Raw genomic sequence first — 10,885 nt, 5'->3', positions numbered from 1 at the left:
GGAGGGTGGTGTGTGATGTGGGAGAAAACAGGCAGGAGGAGACTGGCTCCTGCAGAGTCCGGGGTGGGTGTAGGAAGGAACGCGGCGGCCCAGCAGACGGTCCCATCAGAGCACAGCAGGAGTCTGGTTGCCGAGCCAGGTGGGCTTTGCAGACACTGGGCTTTATTCTTGTGCTTTGAGGCCCTTGAGAATGACAGCAGCATGATGCAAACAACCTTTTTTTTTTTTTTTTTTTTTTTTTTGAGACGGAGTGTCGCTCTGTCGCCCAGGCTGGAGTGCAGTGGCCAGATCTCAGCTCACTGCAAGCTCTGCCTCCCGGGTTCACACCATTCTCCTGCCTCAGCCTCCCAAGTAGCTGGGACTACAGGCGCCCGCCACCTCGCCCGGCTAATTTTTTGTATTTTTTTTTTTTTTTTTTTTTTTTTTTGAGACGGAGTCTTGCTCTGTCACCCAGGCTGGAGTGCAGTGGCCGGATCTCAGCTCACTGCAAGCTCCGCCTCCCGGGTTTACGCCATTCTCCTGCCTCAGCCTCCCGAGTAGCTGGGACTACAGGCGCCCGCCACCGCGCCCGGCTAGGTTTTTTGTATTTTTAGTAGAGACGGGGTTTCACCGTGTTAGCCAGGATGGTCTCGATCTCCTGACCTCGTGATCCGCCCGCCTCGGCCTCCCAAAGTGCTGGGATTACAGGCTTGAGCCACCGCGCCCGGCCATTTTTTGTATTTTTAGTAGAGGTGGGGTTTCACCCTGTTCGCCAGGATGGTCTCGATCTCCTGACCTCGTGATCCGCCCATCTCGGCCTCCCAAAGTGCTGGGATTACAGGCGTGAGCCACCGTGCCCGGCCAGAAACAACTTTTAGGAGAAGATGAGAGGATCTGTCGCAAAAAAACAAGAGCCCTCTTGACTTTGTGAAGTTGCTTGGCCTGCAACTGTTCCAGCCTGAGACTCCGGCCTGGGTTGCCCTGTGCTAACTCCTGCCAGGAGCGGATCTGTACCAGGAGACTCCTGCCTCTGCCAGATGCAGTGGAGCCCCCTACACTGCCAATTTCCCTAAGACTATTTCAGACACTATTTATTTACCCTATCAAGAGTCTTTGAGATGAAACCAGGAAAAGCGCAAATGACTGTCACCCAATCTAAGAGAAATGTCCATGTCTCCTCCCCCTCCATGCCCCTGATACATGGATATTTATCCATGTTTCCAGGGTGAACCGAACTGCTCTAAGAGTTGTGTGGGGAGGCGGGAGCTAGGGAATCAGAGAATGTCACAAAGGACCTGGCTGCCTCGATCACAAAGATTAGCTTCAATCTAATAATGAGGGGGCTGTCATTCTTAAACGATGATCTAAATTAATTTTTTAAAAAGTAGGATTTGAGATCATGGCTTTTTGTTTGTTTGTTTGTTTTGAGACAGAGTTTTTTCACTCTCACTGCCCAGGCTGGAGTGCAGTGGCATGATCTCGGCTCACTGCAACCTCCACCTCCCAGGTTCAAGCGATTCTCCTGCCTCAGCCTCCCAAGTAGCTGGGATTACAGGCACCTGCCACCACGTCCTGCTAATTTTTTGTATTTAGTAGAGATGGGTTTCACCCCATGTTGGTCAGGCTGGTCTTGAACTTGTGACTTCAGGTGATCCACCCGCCTTGGCCTCCCAAAGTGCTGGGATTACAGATGTGAGCCGCCGCGCCCGGCATGGTTCTTTTTCTAGTTAATAGAGCTGTGTTCATCCCCCCAAATTTTCATGCCAGATCTGTCCCTTGTGAGATGCCAGGCTGGGTTTTGGGGTGCATTAGAACAACTTTGTCCTTTTGTGGCCAGTGTCCCTCCAGGGCAGGCACAGATAATGATTACTTCGTTACCTTGGCCACCTTTCTTTCTCTCTCAGGTGCTTTAAATAACTGGGTAATTCAACATCTAAGTCAGCATGAAACAAGCTGGTCTCGTTCTGTGAACACATCTATCTTGGGATCAGCACGTCACAAAGACAAGACATTTCCTCTTGGAACAAGTGGGAAAAAAAGAGAAGGCGCCCAGCCCACATCCCAGTCTCACACACGCCAGCCCTGACTTAGTCCTTGCTAACCCAGAAAGGCGCACAGAGTGGGCAGGCCGCTGCCAATGAAGGGTTTAAAAACATACCTAGAGGCCGGGCGTGGTGGCTCACGCCTGTAATCCCAGCACTTTGGGAGGCTGAGGTAGGCGGATCACCTGAGGTCAGGAGTTCAAGATCAGCCTGACCAACATGGAGAAACGTCATCTCTACTAAAAATACAAAAAATTAGCCGGACATGGTGGTGCATGCCTGTAATTCCAGCTACTTGGGAGGCTGAGGCAGGAGAATTGCTTGAACCCGGGAGGTGGAGGTTGCGGTGAGCCAAGATCGCACCATTGCACTCCAGCCTGGGCAATGAAACTCTGTCTCAAAAAAAAAAAAAAAAAAAAAAAAACAACACCTAGAGACTTCAGGCATGAAAAAAATAAGTAAAGAGAATGAAAACACAACTGTGCTGTCGTGGGATAACCGGGAGAAAACTACTAGCTGCTTGGCTGCAGGTTCTCCTGGAAAGTCCGCCAGAGAGGTGGCGGTGGCTGAGGCCCTGCGGTCTCATCCACCACTCACACAGGTTGGGTGGTGCCAGGCCAGCTCCTAAAGCAGACTTGGGTGCAGGGAGATGGAAGTGGGAAAGGCCCAGCTTAACCTCAGGACACCCTCTCCTGGTTCATGCGAGGGAAAAAAGGTAAATTTATGGGTGATCTTTTTGTGCCTGTGAAATGTCCCCTTAGGAAATAAAGCCACTGGTTGCTGAAGCACAGTATGTGTTAATATGCAACCAGCATAAGTATAGCCTGGGTAACAGGCAGAGTCAGACAAGCAGGACCAGTGGCATTTGATTAATGAGTTGATAAATGGAGCAGGGCCTGGCTGCCTGCAGCCGCAGGAGGACGTAAAACTGCAGGGAAGCGCTCCATAACCCTTCCCTGTTACGGGAATTGAAACCAAGGCTTTGAAGATGATAAGACCAAAGTATTTTACTAAGGTTCTTTAAAGTGTCTCATAATACGTAGTTTGTGTAAAAAAGACAAGATGATGAGATTTAAATCAGCCCTGCAAAGATGGCAGAGAATAGATTCTTCCCAGTCTGAGCTCTTGCAATAGCACCCCACACAGAAGACTTATGCCGGGGTCTCGGTGGGGCAGTCTATCGTCTCTGGTCTAGTGGCTCAGCTGTCACCAGCTTCCAGGCACCAGTGCGTTTGAGCATTTTGCATCCAAGGGCCTTCTAAGCCTCTAGACTGCGCTTTCTCCTCCTCCTAGTTCCTCTTTCCTCACCTTTAGGGTTGCCTGATAAAACACAGGGAGCCCTGTGAGATTTATTACTATGTCTCAAGTATTAAATGGGACATACTTATACTTTACACACAGTTTGTTGTTTAAGTGAAACGCACTTTTTTTTTTTTTTTTTTGAGACGGTCTTGTTCTGCAGCCCAGGATGGAGTGCGGTGGTGCAATCATCAAATTCCTGGGCTTAAGCAATCCTCCCACCTCAGCCTCGTGAGTAGCCAGGACTACATTGAAATGCACATTTAGCTGGCCCTCTGGTGTTTTTATTTGCTGACTCCGGTGGCCCTCCTCCTCCTAGATACTTTAGGTGTGAGTCCTTTGCAGCTTGTCCGTGGGCACATCTGGGGACATTGCCCAAGCTGCACTGCTGTGCTTGTTGCTAGGCCAACTGTGAAAATAAACACATTCTGATTTTCTCTTTTCACCATATCATTCTCTTCCAAGAGCCCATGTGAGCCGGATTTGTGTAAGGTGGTCAACCGGAACAAGTGTAGGAGTCAGGTTGTTTGTTTTAAACAAAAAACCACTTTAGCCAGAAAATTCTAATCACTCTGCAGGGGTCAGATTCTTGGATCTGAGGAGAGCGCTGTGGGAATTCAAGTCCGTCTCAAAACCAAGTTTTCGTTTTTAGAGGGAACCAGCAGAGGGAGCACATTCTACAACACTCCGGGGCCCGGACACAGGGATGAGCTCATCATTCATGGAGGACACCTGGACTCACTCAAGCACCAGGAATTTATGGAACAGCCCCAGGCTTCGCAACCATGTGCCAAATACTTCATTTCTGACTGAGCACAGAATTGCTTGGGTGAAAGACAAGCCCAAGCAAACTAACAAAAATCAAAAGAAACAACAAAACACTCCAACAATGACAGCATAAAGGAACGAGGAACTAGAAAATCTAAAAGAAAAATCGAACGGTGACTGTTTCCCTTCTTCTAGGGTTGGATGGGGCTTGGACCCGTATTCTACCTTTCGGGCTTGTTCTGCTAAAGGAGCATTGTCTGAGCAATGCTCTCCCCACTCTCCCAAGAGCTGAGGCATCATCGTGTTTGCCCTGCCACCCTCTGATGGCTCCATTTCATTTGTTTGTCTTCCTGGAGAGGACGTGTGCTCCTGGAGGCCACGTCTTGTACTTCCCTCAGGTCTTTCAAAGACACTGCCACAGCGACAGGAGTGTCAGGGTGGCCTCTACATCTCGATTCTCTTGGAGAAGTAAAAGAATGTTTTACAAATATCATTTTACAAGGAGACCTCCCTTGTCACCCTCGATTCCAGTAACCGACTTTTGCAATTAGGAAGGTCTTCCTTATAAGCAACTGAAAACACTCATTTTGGGGCTGGAGTTTTTTTCTAGATGAGGGGGTGTTCCTTGATGAAGACGAAACAACATGTTTTAGTTTTTTGTGACCACTAACACATATTTCTTAGCTTGAGAGAGAGATATAATAATTTTTCATAAATGATGCTGAACTGCGAGTCTATAGACCTGAATTCTAGTCCTGCTTTCTTGTTTGCTCACTGAGTTTGCTGGGGACGGAATGAACATTTCACCTTTCCGGGGCCTCAGACAGTGTTGGAGCTGAGGAGATCCATGGGTCCCAAACCCGAAAGAATCTCCTGGGGAGCTTTAAAAATACAGATTTTCAGAACGCACGTCCAAGTAATTCTGAGACAAGCCCTTGAGGTTTATCTTTATAAAGTTCCCCAGGTGCTTCTTATGAACCAGTGGGCTTGAGAACCCCCAGACCACAGCACGTCACTGGTCCTCAGCCTGCCCGTACAGACGCCGAGGCGGCCCCGAGAATCTAACTGCAGTGGTTAGAGGGAGCTGAGGCCACTCCCTGGGGGTGTGTTCTAAGGTCGAGGGCCCTTTAAGATCTCTGTTGACTCTAGCGCTTGCTGGTCTAGACGCTGTCACTTTGCCTTGCCTTTATGTACTTATGTGGTACTTTTATTGCATTTAATTAAAATGCGGTGCTGTGCTCTTATAGTTCCTACCTGTGGACTAAGGGGCAAACATCTCATACCCACCCCCTGAGAAAGGATCTCACTTGTTAAAGAAAAAGGAGGGTGTGAGAGTGTGGGTGAGCCTGCACCGCCAGTTACACCAGCAGCGGCAGCCCGAGATGAGGTGCACAGCTCACCAAGGGCAAGTTCAAGCGTCCCAGTGAGTGTGGGCTTCTGGTTCATGTGTATTGTTGGCATCCATAGAAAACTTTTCATAAATAACATGTGGATTTCATTCTATAAGCAATATATCGAATTAGGATGACCCCACAGTCATCACAGTTCCAATTATTTCTACATTCTTTTTTTTTTTTTTTGAGACAGAGTCTGGCTCTGTCGCCCAGGCTGGAATCCAGGGACACGATCTTGGCTCACTGCAACCTTCACCTCCCGGATTCAAGCGATTCTTCTGCCTCAGCCTCCCTAGTAGCTGGAACTGCAGGCTTGCGCCACCACACCTGGCTAATTTTTGCCTTTTTAGTAGAGACAGGGTTTCACCATATTGGCCAGGCTGGTCTCAAACTCCTGATCTCATGATCTGCCCAACTCAGCCTCCCAGAGTGCTGGGATTACAGGTGTGAGCCACGATGCCTGGCCATTTATCTTAAATGTGACTAGTATGTGTGTGTTTTACACGAGGGCGGAGGAACACGTTATCAGCATTGCAGGGTTTCCAGCTTGAGCCTAACTGTGTCCAGCACCAGGATTAAGCGCTGCCCAGGCATGTCTGGTTAACTACCAGAGTGAACCAAAAGGAAGGCAGCCGGTGGAGGCGCCCCTCACAGCGGAGAAGGTGCCAGGCCCACAAAGGCTGGTCCAGGCCAAATCCTTAGTCCCTGAGAGGACAGGAGAGTGTGTCGTGGTGCGTGTGGTCTCACAGCCCAGCTCACGAACATGTCTCTGGCCCGGGGATGCTGACAGGAAAGCTCCAATGCGTGTCACAGACCTCTGTCAGTGCTGAGGTTCTGGCACCTGCAGGCTCTGGGTGGTGCCTGGAAGACGGAGCCGTTCAGCAGGAACCCGCAGGGAATGGCCGCAAACCCTGGTGTCTGGTGATGTGGAGTGAGCTGTGGGGTGTGGCCAGGGCTGGATCCCAGGAGAGGAAGGAGAGAGACTCCACCTCTCCTGGTGTCTGGAGGCTGCTGGCGGCCTTGTAGGCATCAGGATTCCGAATTAGCAGAGGAGAATGAGATCAGCAGGAGAATAAGGCCAGCATTCACTTCGTCACTTTCCAATTCCAGAGGGCCCCATCTCGGGTCTGGGCACCTGTCATCTCTAGGAAAGATTTCCCAGTTCAGTTCACTGAATCCTGGGCTTTGTCCCTTGCTCTCTACCCTCTGTGGCAGGTTGTTTGGTATGATGTTGTCCTCGAAGTGTGGGAGGGCTGCTCTGCCCAGCTGCAGGGCCAGCGCTGGTCCCAGTCTAGACAATCGCAGCTGCTCAGATCTCCAAGATCACACACATTTTCTCATGAAATGCCTGTAGCTTATTCCTGTAATCCCAGCACTTTGGAAGGCCAAGGCAGAAGGATTGCTTGAGCCCAGGAGTTCAAGACAAGCCTGGGCAACAGAGTGAAACCCCACTTCTACAAAAAAATACAAAAATTGGCCGGGTATGATGGTGCGTGCCTGTAGTCGCAGCTGCTGTGTAGGCTGAAGCCGGAGGATCACTTGAGCCCAGGAGGTCGAGGCTGCTGTGAGCTGAGATCACACCACTGCACCCCGCACTCATCTTTTTACTGTTTCCTTAATATATATTTGTTTTCTGATTTTTTTCTTTTTCTTTTTAACAATGGAGATCAAAGTCAATGTTTCTGTTTTTTTTTTTTTTCCCCAAATGGTGGAAACATTTTCTTTCTTGTATTGTCTTCATTCTCAATCTTCTAGGTTCACTTTCCTGTTGTTCTTTTCTCGTGGAGCATTTGCTTTTGCGCGTGTTTCAAGCACCCTGTCCGTGTGCTCGGAGCTAGTGTGTGCTGCAGACAGGGATGCTGTGTCTCATCAACCCTCAGTGTCTGCTTGTGGCACCAAAACTTCTGCTAGAAGATACTGGTTAGGATTTAGATATACTGATGGGGTATTTCCCCAGAGGCTCTGGAATTGTGAAATAAGTATTAAACTCCTTTTCTGTTAGACCTCAGTGTGTGTTTGAAAGGTTTATGGCCTTGTTCTTCAGCGGAGGAAAGGAGAAAGGGAAAACTCCAGGGGCCACTAAAAGCTTCCCAGTGAGGCTGGCAGTAAGGCTCTTGGACAGCAAGGCCTCTGCTCTAGCACTGAAGCTTCTGCAGCTGTCGAAGGGAAAGGGTCCTACAGGAATCATTTCACTGTGAAAAACGGAGTTTGCTGAGGGCTTGCTGTGCATGCTAGGCCTGCAGTAGACAGCGTGCAGTTTAGGAGAGAAATCGAGGCAGTTCTTAGCCATGTTGGCAGGATAGGATGATGTAGAAAGGAGCAGAGCCCAAATGCAGGACAACTGTCACGCAGGAGAAGAGCACTTTTTCTTTTCTTGTTTTGAGATGGAGCCTCGCTCCGTCGCCAGGCTGGAGTGCGGGAGCACGCTCTCCAGTCACTGCAAGCTCCGCCTCCTGGGTTCAAGTGATTCCCCTGCTTCACCCTCCTGAGTAGCTGGGACTACAGACGCACGCCACCACAGCCAGTTATTTTATTTATTTTTTTAGTAGAGGCGGCGTTTCACCATGTTGGTCAGGCTGGTCTTGAACTCCTGGCGTCAAGTGATCCACCTGCCTCAGCCTCCCAAAGTGCTGGAATTACACGCGGGGACCACCACACCCAGCCAGAAGAGCATTTTCTTACTCCGCACTAAGGGTGGATGGGCTGCTCAGCACGGGGCCTCCTCCACAGACCTGTGACAGGACCCTGGCTGAAGGGCGCTTCCATCTTCAATATGTGGCTTCCAAGGTTGCCTCAGAGAGCACCTTCCACCCAGCTGGCCGGAGGAGAAGGGCCTGTGAAGGGCAGGTGTAGAGGCTGTCCTCAGGCCAGGCCTAGAAGGGGCCTGTACAACCACTATTGAAGTTCACTGGCTAAGAGGCGGTCCTTAGCTGGATCTGATGGCAATAGATGCTGGAAATCAGTTCCAGCTGTGAACCCAGGGAGCTGAAAACATGGATTTTGCCTGGTAGCTGGCAGTGTGCCCTGTCCCAGTTAAGGAATGAGTTGTGTTTCTAAAGTGAAACTATGGATGATTTATATTGGTTTCTGTGTATTTCCCCGTATTTTTCAAAGTCCATTATTACATGTATTATTTTTATAATCAGAACAAGAAAATAGGCTTTATTTTAAAAACCATAATCCTCAACTTTGGAACTTAGGATATTATTATTTTGTTTCATAGAAAGAGTTGAAGTTGCTGTTTGAATTCCCAGGCAGGGTTCGAAAAGCCTATATAATCCACAAAGTAGTTGAAATGTGTCAATCGAAGTAATTTTTAACTCTGCCATGTTTCTCATGAGATTTACAGGTAAATATGAAGCCAACCTGAAACCTGTGCTCTAGCAGCAGGGCGATGAGGCAGGGGCGAGGAGGTGAGGGAGAAGGGAGGAGGGGAGGGGGAGGAAGGGTGGAGGGGAGGAGGGGGAAGAGAGGAGGAGGTGGAGGGGGGAGGCAGGGAGGAGGGTTTACTCCTCTCCAGGGGTGGCTGAGGGTGCCCTGTGCAGAGGGGCTTCCTGCTACTCCCAAGTTGCTGCTGTCCACTTTATGTCACCTGAAGTGCCCTCAGGGTGGCTGTACCTTGCCCAGGCATGCCCACTTTCTACAGTTATCCATCCTCCAAGACTCCTCTTTAATTTCTCCAAACAAAGTGCCTCTTCTTTCATTGACCTTACCTAGGGGTTGTGGGGAAAACCCTCTTTGAATTATTCGGAGAGAAAGAGAGAGGAGGGCACATGGACTTCTCAGAAAACCTGTGATTTTCAAAAAGAAAACTCATTAAGCCAAACGCCTGTGTCATTGGTAGAACTGGAGGCAGGGTTACCGAGTCGGCATTCTCAGAGGGTACTGGGGCAGATGGTTTTGGTTGAGGCCCCATCCCTGGATCAGTATCTCCAGGCACTCCCTGACTTTCCTGGCTTCCTGCTGCCTCCATTTCTCAGAGCCCCCAGTTGATCCCAGCAGCTCCGGGGCACACACAGGAGTGCTCTTCAGGTGTTCCTTGAGCGCTTCCCAGTCTCTCTTCCAGTTATGTGGGCTGGTGGGACAAGTAGAGGCTGTAGGCGGTGAGCGGAAGTACAGTGCTCGCCTGGCTCAAGGCTGTCAGGACGAAGTGTGAGTCCTGGGCACAAGCTTCCTTCTGCTGTGCGGCTGCAAGTGAAGACTGGGGACAGCAGGGCTGCTGGAGGAGCCGGAGCTGCCAAGGAGGCCGTTCTGACCCACGGCTGGGTGTGAGGTGAGTGAGGAAGACCCACATTGGGTTGCACTTCTTCCTTCCTTTCCTTCCTTCCTTCCTTCCTTCCTTCCTTCCTTCCTTCCTTCCTTCCTTCCTTCCTTCCTTCCTTCCTTCCTTCCTTCCTTTCTTTCTTTCTTTCTTTCTTTCTTTCTTTCTTTCTTTCTTTCTTTCTTTCTTTCTTTCTTTCTTTCAGATGTAGTCTCGCTCTGTCACCCGGGTTGCAGTGCAATGGTGCAATCTTGGCTCACCGCGACCTCTGCCTCCTGGGTTCGAGCAATTCTCCTGTCTCAGCCTCCCGAGTAGCTGAGATTACAGGCATGTACCACCACGCCCAGCTAATTTTTGTATTTTTTTTTTTAGTAGAGGTGGAGTTTCACCATGTTGGCCGGGCTGGTCTCAAACTCCTGACCTCAAATGTTTCACCTACCTCGGCCTCCCAAAGTGCTGAGATGACAGGTGTGAGCCACTGTGCCTGGCCTGGGTTGCACTTTTAAGACTTTGGGATTTGCCTGTGACCATGTAGTCCAACTAACAGGCTCATGGAATGGGGAGGGGCCCTCCCTGGAGTGGAAGAATGGAAAAGGGAGGGGTTTTGTAGCCCTAAGGCAGGAGTCACCTTTGAAGATGCTCTCCTTGTTGTGATACTTGATCTGAGGAAGGCTGGTGATGCCACTCATGAGGGAGCTGTTGAGGATGACATCATCATCATCATCATCATCATCATCATATTGGTTTGTGAGCAGAGAAATAATGTGGACAGACTTATTTGACTTTGGGGCAAGGGATGCCTAGAGAGAGGAAAGAAAACAGAGCTGAGATTTTAGCTAAAAGGCAAGACAATTTATCTTACTTCAATAAATTAGCTTCTAGTTGAAGACATGAGGATTGTTAATATAATGAAACATTATAATACAAAAACACGTACAAATATTGAGTGAGCCGTACAGAATACAATAGAAATTTGGTGAAAGAGAGATGACCATAGGCTGGGAGCCCAGGGAAGAGGAAGGTCTTCAGAGAAGAGTGGGAATAGGAGACAGCCTTCTAAGATAGGCCAAATTTAGAAAGAGGAAAAGAAGAGAAGTGGGCCTTCTGGGCGGAAGGATTGACCTGTGCAGATTTTGAGCTAG

This window comes from Macaca mulatta, chromosome 17 (assembly GCF_049350105.2).
Source record: "Macaca mulatta isolate MMU2019108-1 chromosome 17, T2T-MMU8v2.0, whole genome shotgun sequence".
NCBI classification, from domain to species: domain Eukaryota; kingdom Metazoa; phylum Chordata; class Mammalia; order Primates; family Cercopithecidae; genus Macaca; species Macaca mulatta.
The sequence above is the reverse complement of the archived record's forward strand: the minus strand, read 5'-3'. Positions refer to the sequence as shown.